Genomic DNA, 23,397 nt, shown 5'->3' on the forward strand with positions numbered 1-23,397 from the left:
GGACCTCCACGACCGATCCATTTATTTGCAAAGTGTTGATTTAAAAATTGCCTAGCCACTCGGCTAAAATGCGGCGGAGCTTCATCATGCGTAAACCGCGTACGAATAATCTAATATCGACTGGAACTTCCTCTAATATTTCGTGTAAACGCGTGCTCAAAAAATCGACGTACTTTGTGCCTGTTAGTTTCCCATCAAGAGAAAAAGGTCCAATTAAAAATTTATCAATTATTCCTGCCCATACGTTTAAACTAAATTGGTGTTGAAGTGTGAGTTTTCTTCATCCCAATTATGATTATTATGAAAATTGAATATATCCCTGGTAAAACTAGCTTACTAAAGTTTGCTCTGTTTATAAAATTCATTATATCTCATAAACGAAGACAGATAGGACATATATTTATATGACTTTTTTTCATTATTTTTAGGCATACAATCAGCTCCCGAAGTGGATCCCACAAGTTACGAAACATTCTGTATGTAATGATCAAAATATAGTATTGTACTATGTACATATATATACATATATTATGTACAGTGGGGAGCATAATGGATGAAACGATGAAAAATTGTCGACAATTCGAAATGTTATAATGTTATAATATCGCAACAATTAATATCATATAATGTAACTTTGTAGCAATTAAATATCGTATAACAATTCGGTTTTATTTTAAAGCGTGAAACCTTTACTTTAATTAATCGAGAGTACGTTCTTTTGAGAGATAATTTTATGATACTTCCTTCTCGGAAATTGTAAAAATTCAAAAGTGTCTGAAAACGTCAAAAAAAAATTTTTCATGATTACATCCACCCATGTACGCAATGTGAAATAATTTTTGGGGAGAAAAAAGACTCAGAACAGTGAAAATACGACAAGATAGATTGTTACACAATTTTTTTTTTTTTAGGAAGTTGTTACAGTTTAAATTGAATCGACAATTAGTTCAAATACGTTTTGCATTGTACGTAGTGACGAGTAAAAATATTGCTAAAAATCGAATTATATTGATACAAAGTCGCGCGTAAATTTGTAAAATGCACGATTCTTCCTAAACATATCCTCTTCTCTATTTTTGAACCGATACAAAATTAATGGATTAACCTAGAAGTCGCATATATAAAAATATAGGAATTTGCATAAATTTGCTCGCACTGTGGTTACAGGGCACTTCGTCATATTACAATATCCGAAAAGTTGTAATTCATTCGCTTTCGGAGCCACCTGTACCAGGTGGTCGATCCGCCTCTAGAGGCGGCGATCGAGAGAATTTATCGAGAGATAGATCGACGTTTTTACCGTTCCGGGGCAACGAATTGGCTGCGGTGGCTGCGTCGCGTTATTGACGTAATATCGTTTCTTTCCCGGCAAAATATCGCGACGTTTTGGCGAAAATAAGCAGCACGCTGGGGAATTTGTTTCCCCGAGTGAGCGCCGAGAGACGAAAATATTTTTTACCGCTTTACTTTCTGGCTCACCGCCTACAAAAACAAAACACTTCTGGTTCCCACCCTCGAAAACCAGAAAAAAAAACAACGAAAAATTTTTATACGTTTTATTCAACCGTTACAAACACTCGTAACGAATTAATTGAACGCTGCCTGCTCTCGGAGCTGAAGTACGAAAAGTCAAGATCGGCTTGTTCCTTTGATTCGATTCGAGATTGCAATAATATTTATAATGTGACTCTTGATGGAATCGGGTAGAGACGAGGCAATTGCGTGGAAACGAGGTAAAGTCGTGAAAAGGTTTTCCTTTGTACAAAGCTTTCCACTCCCTCCTCCCCCTCCTATTCCCGTTTCGTGAAAACCGACTTTGAAAGTCCGCGCGATATGCGCGCACTCGACGCGGCTTGCTTTATCAATGAAGCGTGCACTCGACGATTTTCAGAGTAATCTTCCACGGAACACGTTGTATTTCCACTCCGAATATTTCTCTGTGTTTCTTTCATAATTTCCATTCAAAGTACCAGACTGATATCGTTCCCTTTCTCCTCCCATCAAACCCTTTTCACCGATTTCTTTTTATTAGCCCTCGAACGAGGGCAAAGGCTGGGTCAACTCTGGATATTTCGCATTTATTGCCTCCTACGTCTTTCTGCTATCAAATTATTATTATTAAAGGAGCGTCAAAGGATCTAAATGATATTACTTTCAACTAAAGTCCGTTTAATCTCTCGAGGAGTAATTTATTTATTCAATTTCCCGGCAAATATGTTTCTTTCGTTAGAGGAATTTAGAACGGGCGTGTGTCAGTCAACGTGATGCTTTTTGAATGAATTTAAACACTGAAAAAGCTCTCGCCATCGACACTTTTCACCGTTATAAAATATAACCTCGTGACAAGAATGATCCAGCATCCACTAAGTGAGGATTAATCACTTAATATTTCAGCCCCTGAGTTAGGAGTTGCGCCCGGTGCGCGTACGTTCTTTAACTGACGATTATTATTACATTGCGGGTTTTTTATATGAAATTTCAAAAGCACACGCAATGTACACACGACGTGCAAGAATATATAAAATATCCGAACTATTCATTGTGATATACATACACATACAGACAAAACAATTTTCTAATTAGGTCCCATCCTCTTCAGTTCTACATTCGCGAAAATTTTAAAATGCACGAAACTTCGCACAGTATACTTCACGCTATATATTTTTTTAACAATTAAGTTTTCATACGAGTTTTCCAACTCTTGCAAAAATTTTTATCCTCTGTCCCAACCTCATCGCTTTGCACATCTCTTCTTTATTTTTTTTTTTTTTTTTTTTTTTTTTTTTTTTTTTTTTTTCTTTTAATCTTAGAACAGATACATTCAATCAAAATTCACAGAAAGGAAAAACAAGTGGGTATTTTTCGAGTGGATTTCGATTTTGCCGGAGCCGTCGGGAGTTTTAGCACGGAAAAACAACGTAACTCGATCAACTGTACACACAATAATACACACGTACGTACATACATACATACGTACATGCATGCACACATAGTACATGCAGGTTCGCACGCGTAATCGCCAGCTCGCACGGAAATCGAGCGAATCGTCTTCTATTTAGATTCAGGGAACTCGGGATAACTTCGTTTCGTGTCTCGAGGTTCGTCGACGGCTCTGCTTCCGGGTAGAGCGATAGATTTCCGTGGCAAACTCTCGAATCGAAAATTGTCTCGCTTCGAGCAGAAAGAGAGAGAGAGAGAGAGAGAGAGAGAGAGAGAGAGAGAGAGAGAGAGAGAGAGACAAAACGAGGGAGAGCCACCGACGAGGAAGGAAGAAAGTAGGGTAGAGCTATCTATTTCCGTCATAGCCGTCGTCTTCGTCGAGAATTACACCGTTTCGACGATTTCATAATTTCCGGACGCGCGCGTTTCCAACCCCTCCCTCACCCCCTCAGCCCTCACCCCTCTTGCCCCACGGTTTCTATAAGGAAGGAAAAACTGGGTCGTCGAACTTCCACCGCGGGAGAAACCTAGGGCGCCGCTTCTCGCTGGATTTCGTATCGCCTGGCGATTTTTAATCGCGTAAAGCTGGATGAAAAACGAAAGTCCGGGAAAAGAAAGGGACAGAAGGATCTTGGACAAAAAGGAAAAAAAAAAGAAAGAAAAAAAAAACAGAAATCGAAATGGAGGCAGCACGTGGCGCGCGTGGTACACTTGACATAATTCACCGTAATTGGTCGCCGCGGCGCTTCCTCTTTTCCCGGGTTCGAGCGTTTTCTCGCCCGCGGGGCAATTTACACGGAGCGTTCTTCATAATTAATCGAATGACACACGATTGCCGCCAGAACTACCAAAGTAATCGAAATGACCAATTATTTATAATTTATATACTTACAACTTTATAATTAATATTATAAGTGTATTATACGTATCAGTGTGTGTATTTATAATTTTACATATAAAAGTTATAATTGTACATATAAAATAGTTGTAACTAGTATAGTTGTAACTAGTATAAAAGTTATAATTATACATATAAAAGTTATAATTTTGTAGAGTATAAAATTACATATAAAAGTTATAATTTTGTAGTGTATAATTTTACATATAAAAGTTATAATTTTGTAGTGTATAAAATTGTAAATACAATTATTTTTATATTAATTTCATACACTTATAGCAGTATATTTTTCAGCGCTCGAGTGATTTTTAATAATAAAATGTATCAATAGATATTTGTGTTCTTCACTTATAACTAGTATAAACTTTTAACTAGTATAAAAATTATAATTTTGTAGTGTATAAAATTGTAGATACAATAATTTTTATATAATTTTATACACTTATAGCAGTATATTTTTCAGTGCTCGAGTGATTTTTAATAATAGAATGTGTCAATAGATATTTGTCTTCTTTATTGTATTATCAACTTTCTCTTGTGCCTTGCGCTTGAATTTCTTCGATCCAGTTACTACACTTTAGTTGTCGGTAGTCCTATTAGTCCATTTTGTAGTATAAGGTTTATGTTAAAGCTCTGGTACGCAATACCAGTATATTTAAGGGAAAAGAAATAAGAGAACCACCGACAACTAAGTGAGTTAAAAGGGAAAACGAAACGTAAATAATAATGTAAAGACTGAGGTCTATTTCTAGGCCGAAAAAAGGCTGAAATAAAGATTCATTCATTCATAGTTGTCGGTAGTTAGTTTAGCATTTTTCGTCCAGGCGAAAGGAACCGCGGCGAAAAACAGCTACGAAAACGCGCGCGCGCGCGAGAGAGAGAGAGTTCCATCGGTTCCGGAAGTTCAGTCGGGTTAATTGTCGATTACACAAAAGCCCCGAATTCCATTCCCGTTCGTTCGCTCTTCTTTTCCCCCCGCCCTTTCCTCCTCCAACTCCTTCCACCGCGACCCGATCGAAAGACGATCGGGGAACGAACGAATTACCCGAAAGCTTTTTCCCTGCAATTAAGTGTTTTAAATCCCTCGACGGGAGTCCGGAATAGGTAAATTCACCCCTCACGCTAATCGATACCCCTCGAACAAAGGAAACGATTGAACAAAGGGTTCTCCGGCACAAACGATCTGGCTTCTGATGCGGAACTACGACCGGATGAAATTACCATTTAAGCGAGAATCGAAAATTCCCCCTTTGAATGTCGGCAATTGAGCGAGAAAAGAGATAGAGAGAAAGAGAGGGGATGCTCATTAGCTCGCGATACATCCGGAAAAATTTCCCCTCCGAGTCCCGGGTGCAATCACGCGGTCTCTAACGCAGCTCCGCTTTACTTTTTTTTCTCTCGCTTTCAATTGAGAACGAGGGGAGGGGGAGGGGGGGGGAAGAGGGATGGCAGAGGGTTGAATTTCGTTTTAAGGTACGTCGGGTTTCTCATCTCTCGTCTTTCAATCGCAACGACGATTGGCGACGAATAGAATTGCAGCGATACACGAGTTTCAACAGACAGGCGGTGATCGTTACTTCAAATATGACCGATTTGGTTAATATCCGAATATATCTGAGACGTCTGCTCAGAGTTTAAATTCGGTTCGTCGAGTTATTTATTCAGTGAGATTGGTTGAACGTAGATCGGCGAATATGAGAATAGAAGAAATTATAATCGAATTATAAATAACGAGATCCATGTCACATCGAACGCGCGAAAATTCTTTCTCGTTTATGAGATTTCGAACGAGGTAATAATATTCTGATAATGTTTCAACAACTACTCAGATCAATCGCGCAAGATCTTTATACACGTGTATAGCTTTTGAAACAATAACTATCCCTATCCTCGAGGATGTTGTTGAATTTCAATGGTCGAACCTATTGCGCGTAACGAAGAAGAGTCGCAGCTCCAATGTGCCTGAAAATGAAGTTCGATCTAAAAAGAAAAAAAAAGAAAAAAAAAAGAAAAAATGACATTGCGATAGAAGCCTGTATGTCTGGTTCGTTTTCCCGTGCCACATCACGTATTGAACTTCGGCCAATGCGCGCAGCTCCGCTAGTGAAATCCATTTAAAAACGAAACGTGCCGCACACGAAATGGTTTATGAAACGATATCGTTAAGTCGCGCAAGTTTTCTCTGGTCCCCTCGATTCGACTGATCGTTGGTTTACACGCAGTCGATACCAGCGTGTGCCTACGAAAAATAACAGATCGTGCACGGTGGACACGCGAGCCTAAAAGCCGCGCGTCAGGAGGGAAAAACTAACGGAAGACGGAAAGAGATAGAGCGAAAAGGGGATGTAAAAGCGCGGCTGATATCGAGCCTACAAAGAATGGGGTTCGTCGTTTAATTTGGTTTGTATCGTGGAACATGGTCGACACGCCCGTACACTCTGGGAAACGATGTTGCTGATGGGGCAACTATGTTTCGTTAGGTTACAACGAAACTATTTGAACGCTTGTTGGAAAAGAAAACGTCAGAAAATTTTTATAAACGTAACACGTGTGTCGTGGGAAATTTTGAAAATGCTAGAAATGAGAGACAGGTGTCACGATTATGGTTCGACAATGTTCGTAGAAGTTGACAGAAGTTACTAGATATTTGTTGTAAACGTATATTACTGTTTAAAAACGCCAGCTGCTAAAAAATATTATAAATATTTAAATATAAAATAAATATTATAAATATTTAAATATAAAATGAATGTTATAAATATTTAAATATAAAATGAATGTTATAAATATTTAAATATAAAATAAATATTATAAATATTTAAATATAAAATGAATGTTATAAATATTTAAATATAAAATAAATGTTATAAATATTTAAATATAAAATAAATATTATAAATATTTAAATACAAAGTAAATATTATAAATATTTAATACTTAAATATTAGTATTAATAATATTATAAATATTTAATACTTAAAAATTACTGTTTAAAAATGCTTGGACAGTTGTTTACTGCTTTAGCACGTGCGTTAATTACAAACAGAATTGTGATAGCGAAATTGACTTGCAAAAAGTAATAAAACAGGAATTTTCAATTTGAATTTCAAAGGTTGTGGAATTTATTGTCTGGAAAATGATAGGACGTTTACAACGCACAACGAATTACGAAACTGTTTGAACACTTGTGCAAAGGAAAATATATTAGACAATTTTTATGAATGCAATACGTGTTTCGTAGAAAACTTTTGAAATGCTAGGAATGAGAGAGACAGGTCGCGATTATGTTGAAATTTTGAGAATGTTCATAGAAGTTGCTAGACATTTGTTGCATATATTACTGATTAAAAAAAATGCTTGGAAATTTGTTTACTGTTTGTAATAATAAACACTGACTTCCAAAAAAAATAATAAAAATAATAAAAATTTTCAGTTTTTGCAAATTATGGAATTTGTTGTCTGGAAAAGAGCAGGATGTTCCGTTCTTTGATAGATCACGAACCATTTAAATACTTACCGTCTAGAGAACTTTTCAGGACATGATGTGCACGGGAAAGTTTTTGAAATGTTACGAATATTGTAACGAGGCACAAATGTCGTGATTACGTATTGTTTGAAACAGATTTCCAGGATGTTTGCAAATGTTACTGGATATTCATTCCAAGCATATGTCACCGTTGAAAAAACTTGGACATTCGTGTACTTTTTAGTAGACTATTAACTGAAAGACGTGTAAATTTTAGTAGACTATTAACTGAAAAGACGACTTGAAAACTTGAAATTGATTCGTAAAAAGAAAATAAAAGAAACGTACGCGGTTTTCGAAGATTATGGATCTAGTCTGTCGCTTAAGGGAATCTTCGTTTTCAAATTGCTTGAATTTCAAGATCATGATTTTCATCATCGTAAAACGTTTCTACCATTGTCTCAAGTTTTGTCCCAAGCCAGAGCGCTCTTTGCAGTTCTGCTAAAACCTGTGAACGTATTTATAAAGCTTTTTAGTAGTAAACGTTCGAGAATTATTCCTCCGCTGCTGTAAGCGGGGAAACATCAAGTACGCCAAGTACTAAAGTCAAGTAAATTCACCTTGGTCTTACACCGCCAAGTCTAGGAAGTCTTAAAACCCCGACGTAAGTCTTCGCAATTCAATTACATCGGCTTGCGTCATGCAAAAACTCCTTGAAGATTCGCGAGTGACAATTATCGAGTGAAAACAGTCGAATCAACATCGACCTTACTACACAGTGACGTTGTTCTTCATCTCTCGGAGGACACGTTCGCGCGTTCACTCTCTCTCTCTCTCTCTCTCTCTCTCTCTCTCTTTCTTTGATAGAACGTCTCATCAGCGTCTTCGAGAGAATCGAGCGGATCCTATCTAGGACTCTTCTTTTTTACCACGGCGGAAGAAGGTCGGCGGAACGGTCTTCGGAGACAAGAAGGAAATCAAAGAGTCGCCAGAACTCCTCTTGCAATTCTCTTCCTCCGTTCGATTTTTGTTCCCAATGAACGGACGGAGGCTGGCTAATTCGATCCAATTTCACGCGGCGGCTTAAGCGTCAACGTCGATTCCCCTCGGACCAGTTTCAGCGTAATCGACGCGCGATTCGATGACACTGCCGATGCAAGACGTACCCACGACGCTCGTCCACCGATGAAATGGAAACGCGGTTTTTTACACCGAGAAGCGAACGGTTCGAAAACGACATGAAACAAATGAATTCTTTGGGGCACGATTATACGTGATGGTTTTGGCGGAAGAAGTTTGAAAATGTGAAAGAAAACGAGAGAGGTTTGTCCTTCTTTCGCTTTATGACACGATGGAACGTGAATGCGAATACATTTGCTTGAAGTAAATTTTAGTCGGTGCTCGATTAAACGAACTTTCGTCGATTGAATCTATATTGTACATGTTTGAAACTTATTACATTCGAATTTTAATTATGTAATATAAAGTATAATTATATAAATATATATAATATTATTATATAATTATATAAATAATGTAAATATACATAATATTAATAATATATCAATTGTATATGATATTATTGTATAATTATATGAATAATGTAAATATATATAATATTAATTATATATGATATTATTATATAACTATATAATAATAATATATCAATTATATATGATATTATTATATAACTATATAATAATAATATATTATATATAATATATATAATAATAATATATATATTATATTAATAATTATACAAATAATATAAACATAATAATATATAATTAAACATACAATATATATACAATAATACAATAATATAAACATAATAATAATATTAATATATATTATATTAATAATTATACAAATAATATAAACATAATAATATATAATTAAACATACAATATATACAATAATACAATAATATATATAATAATAATATTAATATATATTATATTAATAATTATACAAATAATATATATATAATACAAAGTATTTACCCTGCGAGTTGTAAAAACTCTATTGCAACAAACTATAAACTTACAAAGTGATAAGATCATAATGCCTGCACTGTTGAAGATTAATTAAAAATGTAAAATTGATTGAAATGCTCTTCAATAAAGGGCGAGGTGCACGACTCACCCTTTGAAATATACTTTTCATCCGTCTGACATTTTATTTTCATTTGTCCGAGTTTTCGAATTCGCGAGCTGCTGCTGCAGTTCAGGGAACAACGAAAAGACCAGAACAAGAGAGGAGAGACATCAACGGTTGAATAAAATTGGATTAAAATCGCGCGGCATCCATCGCCGATCTTCCTCTTTCGAACACCATGAAAAGAATCCTGCCCCTCGAGGGGCGCGTTAAGAGTTCTGTCTGCCGTAAAATTATTCTCAAGCCCCGTTGAAGGCCGAGGCTGAAGCGCGAGGGAAATGATCTGTGGAAGGAACGATGCGTAACTGAATATCAGGTTGGTATCGGGGCTGAAAAAGGAGAATCGGGTACAAGTGACGAGTACAAAGGAGCGTTCCTCTCCGCGAGAACTTAGAAGAAAACCAGCGGAATTTCCTCTCGCTAATCTAATACATAATACAAACAATGCTCTATCTGCCTTGTCTCCCGGCGCGAGAAGCAAATTCGAGAGCGCTCGGCTGGCGTTGTTTCACTGCTGAAAGTGCAAGATAAACGATAATATTGTGCAACGGCGCATAATCAGCGAGAGAATAGGGACGAAAAGAATAGAAAGAGAGAGAGAGAGTGTGTCTGCAGGATGCAGCGAGTGAACAGCGAGGGAACTGTTTCAAGGATAACTAGTCGAATCGGACATCCTTAGAAAAGTTTTGTCACGGTCTTCGTTAACCGGCGATATAGGTTGCTTTCACGCTATACAGGCTGTACCTTTCGTCCTGGGTTACATTTACATCTAGTAAAACGAATTTAAAAGAGGAAAAAGTGTATTTATTTGGAAAATAATAATCGTTCGAATCAGATACCTGTGAAGTCAAACAGAAACAAAACGAAGAAATCCATCGAGTCGAACTTGCGGCGAGCGTCAAAGGCGAGCACATACTTAACAAAACTGAAGCTTTTTTATAGCACTCGTGGATTTTTTTTATGTTACTGCGAGACTAAGACAGTACGTGACATTTCAAACACGCTTGAAGACACAGGACAAAAATAACACTACGATTTAGTTAATTTTTGTCAACGATACTTTAGATATTCAGACATCGAATTTAGCTGAAAATCTTGCAAAAGTTAGAGATTCACGAGTTTGATCCAACAGGATTAAAAATTCAAAGCCCATCGTAGAAAACTATGCGCCAAGTCTTTCGATCTTTGCACGACAGAAAATTTCCAAGAAATATATAAACGAGTTTCACGCTTCCACCAACGTGTATACTCATTTCTGACTTTCACTGTGCGTCAGCTCAGACTCGTGAAATCACTCGGTCTGAAAACTGTAGCTTGCACTTTGTGCAATAGCTTTTATCCTTCATCTTTTTACGAGAAATCATCCCTTGTCTAGTTGTACGATTGAGGAGATACCCTATACATTTCTCCCTTTCTGCCTCTCCCTATCGAGTGTCTGCAATTCCAGACCGTATCGCCTGGCTACGTTCGCTCGCGTTAAAATCAGCTGCAAACTCTTCCCTCTTCTCATAATTGACCTATTTCTAGTTCAGGCCAGGCCTCGGCGCAATATTCCACTTCGTGGCGGCCAAGTAACTCTGACGTCGGACGCGAGACGAGTCCGGTTAATTCAACTTCGATTCAAAGGGAGGTGGCGGAAAGAATCAGCGACGATTCAATTTCTTTCTCGTTGCCCGATGCCCCCGTGGTGTCGTGGATCGGCTAAATCCCAAGGGGAATCCATCTAGTTTAGGTTAATTCGAATCAGAAGTGGAGAAAACTTGGAGGGGACGAAAAATCGAAAGATTAAGCTGTGAAAGTGGTCGACGAGCACGGGAACGAGTGCGCAAATACAAGAATTTCTTTTCGAAATGTGTATCGATCGAAGATAAACCCCAAAAACTCCGAAATAACGCGAGTTCAGTTTGCAACGAAATCGTATGAAACGCAGAGAAACGTGAAATATTTAGAAAGCAGAGCGAATCTCTGATTAAAATACTCAAATAGGAGTTATTAAGTTTATAAATTTTTCTTTTTCTTTTTCTTGTTGGATATCGTTGCTTGAACATATAACAATGTAAATTTGTAATATTACGAGCCCCTTCCTATAAAACAGGAAATGGTTATTTACAAACTAATAAACAGGAAACAATTTTTCGAAATATCGATCACGCAACGCGATAAAAATTGAAAAATTGAAAAATTTTGTTACTGAGATTTTCAATTCTAGAATATTTTTTTTCACTAGCTTTTTATTATCATTATTATATTATTATTTTTATTAAATTTTCTATCTTCCATTTGTCATAATTCAACTTTCAAAAGCACTACTTAACGAGCGACGGACGTGATACTTCACATGAACCTAATTTCCGTGCCCTCTTGATATTTCCATCGAGTCCGACAGCGTTGAAATCAAATTTTGAATCTTCTCGCTCAATATTTAATTTTTATATGTATATATATATATATATATATATATATATATTTAATCCCTAATTGCTGGTGGAGCGGAAACCAGAGAGTTTGAAAGGGTACAGATTTATCTTACCGAGGCGTTGTAAGGTGTTCGTGTTCATTTAGAAATCTTGGCCCCGGAATAGCTGTAAGGAATTCAAGCGGCCAAGGAATAATCGATCCCCCCTCCCCCCGTTTGATTAAATTCGACAGAAATTCGTTATTACGGTTCGAGCGTCGGGCCCTCGCCGAAGAAGAACACGCCTTTAATTAAATCGTTCTGGGACGAGCGGGCGTTCGCTGGCAGCAGGTCGTTCGTAAACTCCGCGGAAAAAGAATAATCATCTCTCTCTCTCTCTCTCTCTCTCTCTCTCTCCTTTCTTCTTCAATTAAGAGGGCCTAGAGGAAATATTCTACTCTCCCGGGCTAAATACGAATTATTGGAATCCGGTTTAATTTAATTTCATTCGGCTTCGAAGCGGCCGCGAGAAACGGCGATCGAGAGCGTGCGAGAAAAAGAAGAGATGGAAAGATAAAAAGAGAGAGAGAGAGAGAGAGAGAGAAGGAAGGGATTGCAGAGATTCCGCTCTCTCGTAGGAGAAGTAGAAGCGAGCAACGAAACGCGCGACGAAAAGGAAACGGAAGAGCGAAGGAGGGCGAACGCGCGAGGCACGGGCGAGCTCCGTGCAAGCGGAGGAGCTTTCACGGAGAAAAGCTCCGGCGCTCGTTAGCGGGAAAATCCAATTTAGCCGGGAAAACGGTTAGCGGGGACCGGTCCGCGCGCGGAATCGCGAAAACTCCAACAATGCGCGTCGCGCGGCCTGCCTGTGATGCACGCGCAAGCGACAAACACGACTCCTCCCTTCCCCTCTCTCTCATCGTGTTGCCAGACACACAGAGAGAATATGCTCAACGAACTTGTTTCATTGATTAACAATCGAATTACGCCCAATCGCCGGTGCATTGATTTGAATCATCGCTCCACAGCCCGTTTTCACGCGCTTCTCCAACTGCCTTTTAAAATCGTCCGTTCATCTCTCTCTCTCTCTTCTTTGTTTCACTTTTTTCATTCCAGCGTACGCTTCCTTTTTTTTTTTCACTCTGCTCGCGACTCTTTTTTAATTAGTCATAACCCCGGGGATGGATTTTAATTAATTCGATCACGCCGCGTATCGGCGAAACGGTCCACACTACCGCTTCTTCCCCTCTCCCTTTGTTCCGTGCAATTAGCGAGCAGACCTGGCAAAAAGCAATCGTCGCGAGGTTCCGCTTCCGTGCGTCTTAGCGATCGGACGGATAATTTCATTTGCCCCACTCACTGCAAACGCGAGACCAGAGGAAAAACGCACCGACACACGCGAAATCCCGCTTTTATACAAGGTATACCTTTAAAGGCAACGACGAATCAGATTTACGCTCGCGCGTAAAATCCGCACACAAACACACACACACGCGTACACACTGTGGATTATTCAATTACGCGGATCGCGTTAACGACGTAACGCCAATTATTTATCACCGCCGCGATAATTAATGCAGAGCCCGTTAATGAAAGCTCGTGGCCGCTCGTGCAAGGCGCAGACCGCCGACAACATTTCCAATCTTGATCGGCACGGGTCGAAAACTCGCGAGCCGAGAGACAGTCTCGTTTGTTGATTAACATTGTGGATTGTTTGGCGTTGATCGTGACCGTTGTTCCCAAAGTCACAATTCAACGCTGATCGATGCTAATGCCGTGGTGTTTGGGCTGTTGGTCGATTTGCCGACCGACGTTTCGAATGAAAGAGGGGGAAAAAAAAAAACAATCTCTCCGCGCGTAAGGTACATCTGGATGACGATGTTTTCATTAAACTTATAATTCACTTTGCTCGTAATCTTTTTCACGAAATGGAGGTAGAAGTATTCCATGAATAATAAAAAAGAGAAGCACGCTTTATTAAAAAGTTGCAACTCGCGGCTGCGAGAAATAACCGACGGGCTATTTTCTCACTCGGGGGTAACATCCCTTTGTGGAGCAACATCGTGCATCAGTCGGATACTCCTACTTCCCGATATGGGATCAGAATTTTGGAGATTGCATTTTCAATTTTTTTCTTTTTCTTTTTTTTTTTTTTTTTGCGATGTATGCGTGTTAAAATGATGAAACTTTCTGACGAGAAAGAGAGACGTTTCAATATATTTCAGTATGGTATGACATAACAAAACAGAGTTATCCGAGTCATCTAAACTTCAACATCCTGAAAATAGATCTTAAACTTTGTGTGGAACAATCAGAACGCCTTTATTACGTTACGAAAATGAAGTGAAACTTAAAATTGATTCGTATCAACGTGCGAGCGCGTGAGATCTATGGTATTTAATTTGATTGGAAACTGGGGGAACAAGGAAAAAGAATTAGCTAGATACGATTGGGTAAATATGTTTTTGAAACTGCATTTTGATCTTTGTCTCGATGCCTGGGTAAACAATGAATAGGGCAGAAGTTGATTCATTCAGACATTACGAGAAAATCTCTTTAAAAAAACCGAGAAACATATTTAACAGTTTTACAGAAGTCTGGACAGTCTTGAATAATAAATTAAAAATTGAGCTCAAAATATGTACTTTTTACCACTAATCCGAATAATCCGGGTAAGATGGCTTTTTACATGAGATGTCAGTTCTTTTATTCTGTAAACCTATAATTATTTTTTAATTTTCTGTTTACTATATATATATATACTTTACTATACTACATACTTTCACAAATATATATGTACATATTTTTAAATATTGATTGTATTTAACATAATTATTAATAAATAATTAATAAACAATATAATAATAATTAATATAATATTAATATAATGTAATAATTAATATAACAATAATTAATATAATATAATAATTATTAAATAATGTAATAATTAATAAATAATATAATAACAATTAATAAATAATAATTCTTTTTAAAAAAGTAGGCCATCATTCCCCCGACTTACCCTATATAAACTAAGAAAGGTATGCAATAAAATCATCTCCGAATCGATGATCGTTTTTTCTGAACATCAGTTCAGAAATCGAAGGAGCTCGATCGACTAGCGAGAATGGAAGCAGAGAACGAAGGAGAAGGAGGTTGAAACAACGAGGTTAAGAACGACGCTGTCTTTAAATCCCGGCTTAATTAGCCAAAGTACCGGCGCGTTAAGTATCACATTTTATCTCTGCCATTTTGTCCCTGTAATTTGTAACCCTCGAGTGTGAAAACCTCCGAAGCGAGAAGCATCGCGTCGGTTATGAATACGTTGGCAGTATATTGGCGGCCAGCCAAAAGACTCTGCGCGCCGACCTCGGGCTCGTTCTTTGCCGATGATGGCTGAGTTAGAACTAATCGACCGAAAATAAGAAAAAAAAAAAAAGAAAAGAAATGAATCTACTGTCATCACTCAAAAGAACGTCGACGAGACACGCTGAAAGAGTGAAAAGTGAATCAGAAAAGTTAGTCGAGCTGTTGGTCTCATTTCGAAGCAGTAGATTTTTTCTAGGAAATATAGGGTTTGAAATAGAAAATTAAAAATGCGTAAAAACTTTAGACACGTAAGAAGAGATGGCACATTGAAAATGTTTTATGCGCGCGCTGTAAAAGAGTTTACATTTAAATCATGTTTTTATCCTAGCGTTTTAGCATCATGTCGTCCTCGTATTTATCAGCTAATTGCACCCATTGTTCCCCCCCCTGAGATCGTTCGAAATGATAATCTCGTTAGTCGAGAAAATGGCTCGTTTCCAGGGTGGTGGCCAGTCGAAGTAAGACGAGTCGTTGATTAAAACGTCGTCGTCGCTCGCGAGGCAAACGTTTCCAATACCGGGGAGAGGGGAGGCGTGTTGGAAGATTGGCTCGACTGGAATTTTCTAAGTGACTTGCCACGCATCATCCGGGATTCTCTATTATCGTAGCACGCCAATCGGCCGTTTCCGGCTGGTGCAATTACACGCGGGTGCACCGTCAATTAGGCAAGTTTAATCGGTAATCGGATTATCAGTGATACGGGTTATCCTGCACCGTTGCACCAGCCGGTGTGTATTTCGTCCTCCACTCTCTAGACCTATAACCACTCAAACACACTCAAACACACACACACACACACAAACAGACACACTCAGAATCGAAAAGTCAAGTTAATTTAATCATTGTGTCATTCGAGCAATTACTGGCGCGTCCTGCTCGTTTTTGCAGCGTGACAAACGGCCATTGTAACGGTTATTATGCGTACAATTATTTCATCTCCTCCTTTCAGCTTCCAATTGCGAGGCTATCGACACGATTATCCCCATCATTTTACGGTGCACGTCGATTGCAATTTCGTACGTGCGATCTCTAAGCCCTTACGGTCATTGTTTATTTGTCGTTGCACGCCTCTTTGTTACATCGATCGTTCGATGAGTGAATGAAGTCGTGTACAGTTCAATATGGTGTAGTTCATATTCATGGTCGACTCACGAATACACTCGAAACGCCTGCAGTGGAAAACTCGGCGCATACGAAATGCTGTTTCATGCAATCGCACTTCATTCGCTCGTAGTTTCTTGAATTTAATTCAATTTCATCAAAGTAATTCGCTAACGTAACGCAATATATTTGTTTCAACTGTTATTCTGGTTTGCGAGGATCATCGATTTTGGAATTCAGAAAGTTTTGAAACAGAGTTGTCGTAATTTCTTCGTTTGTATATATTCTACGAAATAACATGCGAATTAAGAAGTGAACAATGTCTTCAAACTTTTCAAATTTAACCTCTTGCGCTGGAAATGACGTGCCACGCCAACTTTTTGTTCCAAAATTGTAATATTTTCTCAATTTTAAGTATACTTAAGTAAAACAAAATGGGCAAAACAAATAATAAATTTATTACTTCTCAATCATTTCTATCCAGCGATGTCATACCGACGAGTTCAAGAAGAAAGCGACGAGTTATTGTATACGGTTTGGTCGTTCGTTATGGTCCGCAGTTGCCAGCGCAAGTGGTTAAATATAAAAAAGATCACACGTATATTTTGATTAACGATTACACGCAATCGTTAATACCGCAACAATGAACTTTCGTTCGAACTTTATATCATATTATGAATTTTTTCAGCATAAGATGTACATGATTCGTAAGAAATTTTCTCTCTTTTGATATAGTTATAATTAACGAAAGGAGAAAATTTACTGGGTGACGTTGACGTGCCAAAATCGAACTTTAGAGAGGCGACATTTCATATCGCATCAATCTAATATTTTGTGCGCCGAGTTATACGAAATTTTCTGAAATTTGATTACCATTGTAATTGAACATGATTAACATAATTGCGATGGTAAAGTTTGGATCGAATCTGACGTATCCTGTTCACAAATGAACCGTTTATTTTGAAAAGGCGCGGTAGGTCGAATATTTTGACAAAACTTGAAAAAAACGAAAAGTTCGCATACACTTTATGCACGCGCAAACATTTCACTACACTATACTTTACAAATTAAATCTTAAAACGTTCGTTCGTTTCGATCGATCGAAATCTTGACACGAGAAACTGCACGTGAAGATGCAAACGTGTCAACACTTCGAAATCTGAAAACAAGAGAGGGCAGTTCCTTTCAAAATAAACAGTGAATAATGAAGTTTCAAAGTTGTCCTCCGTTCAAATTTAACGCGCGTAGTATGCTCGTAAAGAAGGTTGTCTACAGATGTTGAAACACTTTCCATCTCCAGTCGATCAATTTCTGACCGGCATCGCGTCACTTGCCCCGCATCTCAGCAGGTTCCTTTCTTTTCTCATCCGCGGCACGTTCCCGCGATTTATCTCGATCGCGATCGGCGCAACGCGCGCCGTTTCCACCGCGTTTCATTCGTTAACTCGACGCGGATCTGGCCGTCGCGTAATTGCAGTTGTTGCGTACGCGGCACAACGGTGAATAAGGCGAAGAATCGCCGTAATTGAGTTGCCTTATTCCTGGAAACGGAAAAACACCAGGTCTTTACGCTACGTGTGTATCGGAAGGCGTAACCGCTGCCTCTTAGATACGGCAGACCTTTGTTTCGAATTGCGCGCCCAACTGCAGGTAGGCTCATGGAAAACCTGCATGATGTAGAGAAAACCGCAAAACTGTATTTTTTTTCTTTCTTTTTCTCTTTTTACACGTTTTAATGTAATACTGTTATAATTAATTACACGTTTAGGTAACTAAAATTATATGTATAAATTACACATTATAAAATTATATGTATAAATTACACGTTTTATCGGGTATTGACAGTATGTAATTAATATTGTAATTATCTACGGTTGCAAAAGAACTTTAAAGACAACTTGAACTTGTGTATTATAAAATTGGCCAAATGGTAACTGCGTTTCTTTTTGCGTTTACGGAAATGAAAGGCGAATTTCTCGCGAGAGACGGAAACTTTATTAACACATTGAATGTTTCGTTCGATTACTTTTTGCCATCTTTCAGAAACTGTATTTCTCTTTTTTTTTTTTAATAAAAATTTTGCACGCGCGTGATAATTTTAAAAAACTTGAAATTGCGTGTCACAAGATTGACCAAGTAGTAACTGCGTTTGTTGTAATTTCTTTGTGCGTTTTCGCGAGAGACGAAAACTTTATTAACATATTGAACCATTTTTGTTTACCCTTTCACCATCTTTCAGGCAATTTCGCATTCTTATCTTTCTCGACGAAAAAAAGTTCCAAGAACGATTCAATGTCTTCATTAGTAGTGAAATTTAACAAACTGATTCTGACACTGTCATAATTTGAAGGTTTGATAATTTTTTATGAGTTTGCACAGCTTTTTTTTTTGTTTCTTTGCAGAGGTAGTAAACAGCAAAATATGACGAAAATGTTCCTTTTTGACTTTTCATTTTGAAATCGACGCGAAATTGTTAACGAATTGGTGCAATTTTTTTTTCTAAAACAAGTTTGAACGATCAAATATTAGATTACACAATTTGCGATTTAAAATGGGGTTAGTTAGATTTTAAAATATATGCATATTTTCCATCCATTCCATTTTGTTAAAATAAACAAAAAAAAAAAAAAGGTATTTATTAAAACAGAAAAAAACACAATTTTAAAATAGAGAAAAGCGCATCTATTAAAACAGAAAGAAGAAACGCAATTACTTTCTGGCCAACCCAAATAATTGAATAATAGAATATAGGAGTTACGTAGTTGTCGCAGAAAAATGTCTGAAGACAGATCTTATAATAGGTCCGAGAAAATAATGCGATTGAACCGGTCCAATATCCCATTCATACCGCAAGCCCGCAAAATTTTCAGACTACGACGATTTCTCATGTCTGTCCTTTGTGATCCCTTCCTATTTTCCATTTTTATTAATCTGCTTATATTATAACTTATATTCTTAAAATATAAAATTAATAGTAGTATATTTTTATTTCAGCCTTCTTGGCCTTGAAATTGACTTTGGTTTTACATTGCACATTCACATTGCACTTATCCCTACTTCTACATATAAAAATATAAAATTATATCCCATTTATAGTTATTATATACTTTTTATTAGATATTATATATCTATATCTATTTATAGTTATATAGATATTTTATCTATATCTATTTATAGTTATATAGATATTTTATCTATATCTATTTATAGTTATATTAGTTATTATATACTTTCATTAGATATTATATATCTATATCTATTTATAGTTATATAGATATTTTTTTGTTTCCACCAGAGATAGCACACTGTTACATGTAAGTAATACACACATGTAATACACAAAAGAAACAATATTATAGGATGTGAAGGAAATATACAAATTTATAAGTTTGTAAAGAGAAAACAAAAAACCCATCGAGAGATTGACACTGAGAATTTGAAACGAACGAAAATGAAAATGAAAGCGGTGCTTTTTTTTTACAACCACAGACATAAAAAAAATGCACGAACGTCGTTATTGGCGAGCACTGAATATATAACGGAGATTGAATTTGGAAAATGTCTCCTTAAAGAAACGAAAATTTATGAAATTTATTTTCTGCCAATTCTGGCATTGAGAATTTTTTATTCTAGAACTTATAACGAGACGCTCTTTTGTAATTCTGCGATTTTACGTCACAGAATAATCAAATAACTGGCAATTTGTTAAATTCCATTCCAAATTTTTGTTAGTTCTGGCAATCTGTAACTCGTAAAATTTAGAGAGCAACGCTGCAATTTCTCCAAACGAGAAAATTTATCTATATTTATAGCGATCCATAATTATTTTGAACATCGAACTTGCCGTACGATTTTTCTTCTATCGAGCTTTAAACATCAAGATCAGATCTTAACATTTCGTCGTCTGAGTCTTAAATCCCGACGTTTAAAGATCTATAAAATGACCGGGGGGAAAAAAAGAAATCATACAGCGAGTTTCAAAAGGAAATTTCAATTTTTCAAGACCTACTGATGTTAAAAGAATGTTTTAACGCTTTAGAAGAGAAAAGTATCCTTACATTAAACAGAGAATTTAATAAGACGATTTAATCAAATGTCTTTTCACAAATTACACAACATTTTAAATTATCGACAATTTTTGATCGGTTCACTCGCGCTCTTTCCACCCTGTGCATTGTCTACGCACCAACCAACACGCTATCTGCGCGTTGTTGATTAAAAGCTCGGAACGCGAAAGATTCTCAGGTATGTTTCCAGGGTTTCTCGTTTTCGCTTCGCTTTCGAGCCACGAGCAGATTCAACAAGTTACGCGTGGAATATTTCGCGCAGCTCGCTCGCCTTTGCCAGGATCCGCCCGGCAGAGGCATTATTAAAGGAATAACGACGACTCCAGGTTGAAGTTCGAGTGGGTTGGAAGAGAAACGTGGATCGCGGCGGCATCGACGTCGACGCGGTGCCTGTACGCGATCAAGTTTCGAGCGGTGGCGAGGTTGCGGTTAGACCAGTTCGAACTCATTCGGTGCACGAAATTATATTGCGGGCTTCGTACGTTGCCTCGTCGGTACACGTATCTGCTTACTCGAGTTCCTCTCGCTGCTGGAACGCTTGCTGGAATCAGATAGCTTCCCACCGATATTCCCATATTCTTGTCTATATATATATATATATATATATATATCCTACGAGACTCTATCGCCCACTGGCCGAGTTAACCAAATTTCCAGTTTCTATAATATATCGTTACTCTCCTTTATTCGTGCGAGATCGTTATAAAGACTCAGTTTCGTTCATTATCAATCGCCTGTTGGAAAACTGTCGCTTTTAAGACGATCTGTGGTTATTGCGATTTATCGTCGATTTTTTTTTAGAAAATTTCTAGTTATCTGTATTGACCTTTTGAGCTAGTAACTGGTTCGCGGACCGTAACGAGTGACCAAACCGTATGTACGATAATTCGTCCTCTTTTCTGAATTCACCGGTTTATTACTGGATAGAAATTACTAAGAAGCAATAAATTTATTATTTGTTTTGGGTTTTGACTACTTCAATATAATTAAAACTGAGAAAATATTGCAATTTTGGGCAATAGTTGCCAAATATTCTCGACGTGCGTGGCACGTCAAAGTGTGCGGATAATTTCACGACACGTGCAACTGCAGACAGAAGATACGTAGTCTGTAATTTTGTAAAATGAAATTGTACCAGACAGGTTATGTTAATAAAAAGAGACACAGAAGTATAAATTGTTATTAATGTTAATAAAAAAAAATACAACAGTACAAAAGTCACACACATATGTACGTACTAGTAGCTCTAGACTTCCGTTTGTCCACCACTGTACATACATTATCTCCCAAGCTACTCTTTATTTTAAGAAAATCTTTCAATTTAAAACTCGAAACTTTATTTCGAGAAGACGTCTCCACAAATTTTATCTACGATATCTCCAGACAATCCTTCTGTTTCTTCGTTAACAATTATTTTCATTTCAAAGTCAACGTGCAGTCGTATTATTTTTTTTTTTTACTTTTTAAGATCCATCAAGCACGTCAGTCTCTTAAGCGCAGAGTCAAATTGTTTCCACACATTTATTAGCGAGCAGTGTATTTGCAAAATCAGCATCAACGTTCGTCTCACGTTTGTTCGGAAAAGCCGACGGATCCCAATTACTTTCGTCGCCCGCGTACAAAACTCGCGTACGCGAACTCGAAAAAGAGTTCCTTCCTGAAGCTTCGCGCAGCTTCCTGTCTAGCTTCTCCCGCAGCGTTATACGACAATGGAATAAATTTCCGTGACTGGAGTCGCGAGCCCCCTCCCTCCTCGATGCGCCGGCATACTTCAGCTAACAATTGCGCGCGGGGAACGCTCGCGACGTGATTACGATGAAAACTTTGTACGTTATCCGTGTAGCAAGCGGAATTATGACGACGCGTACTCTTTCGACTACGCGAACTTGCGAGTTCCTTCCTTCGGCGAAATAATTCAACCGTTTGCAATTGTTCCACTCGCGTCGGTACCGATGGTAATGGCCGTTCGTTAAACAGCTCGACCGCATCGATTTTATCGTATCAATTACGCGAAAGAATTGCTCCGCGATTACCTTACAAACCGTTTCCCTCCGTTCTTGCTGAATTATACATTATAATCGGCAGGGTACACAGGTCTTTTCTGTGATCGTGATATGAATTGGGTAAGAAACTAGTAAAGAATTTTTTTTGTAGAGTAAAGTTATGGTTGGTACATCGAAGCTTCGTCTTAGAAAGGAAGAGAAACAAGTTTTAGCTGTACATCCGCGAATGTTAGCTATGTTTCTGCTTCTTTTGCTCTCGCGTATTGCATTCGTAGACGTTATTATATTTGCTTCTTGTCGTTGCCCATTGTTGCGACTGTCTTTCGTCGCGTTTAATTCGCGAGTAATTTCATAAATGAGAAATAAATTACTCTGAAAGATAATGATCTCGAAGTTAATTACGTCGGGTGACTAGCCGTTCTTCGTAGATCAATTTATCCAAACAGAGCTCCGGCGAACAGTTGACTTAGATTGCTTAGTCAGAGTACAAAAATCGTAATAAGATTCACGAGATAAACGAGCTATAATTCAACAAGCCAATTCTAACTACGATTGGTAACAGACAAAATGAACTTGTCTACCCTACAGTTTTATCAATTGTTAAAATTGACCGGACAACTTTTAAAATTATTCGAAAACAAAATTATTATCCCAAAAACGAAGTTTGGTGTTCTACAATCAGTGTAAATTATTTCTGCATCAAATATTTTCTTAAAATGGTCACTCGTGTTTCGTCGTTCCTATTTCTGTAAATATTTATGCTAATAATTACATATTTATAAAAATATAGTTATATATTTATAAAAATATTTATATATAATTACATATTTATATAAAATATAATTATATATTTATAATATATATTTACAAAAATATAATTATATATTTATAATATATATTTATAAAAATATTTATATATAATTACATATTTATAAAAATATAATTACATATTTATAATATATATTTATAAAAATATTTATATATAATTACACATTTATAAA

At 37.2% G+C, this 23,397-nt stretch overlaps 1 protein-coding gene across 5 annotated transcripts in view; it reads right to left on the minus strand.

Moving 5' to 3' along the window:
* Nucleotides 1–23,397, minus strand: part of LOC122536336 (disintegrin and metalloproteinase domain-containing protein 10-like) — a 72,945-nt gene that overhangs the window by 14,047 nt on the left and 35,501 nt on the right. The window lies entirely within an intron of this gene.

The sequence above is a fragment of the Frieseomelitta varia genome, unplaced genomic scaffold, assembly GCF_011392965.1.
Source record: "Frieseomelitta varia isolate USP_RPSP 00005682 unplaced genomic scaffold, Fvar_1.2 scaffold_822, whole genome shotgun sequence".
In the NCBI taxonomy this organism is placed as follows: Eukaryota; Metazoa; Arthropoda; class Insecta; order Hymenoptera; family Apidae; genus Frieseomelitta; species Frieseomelitta varia.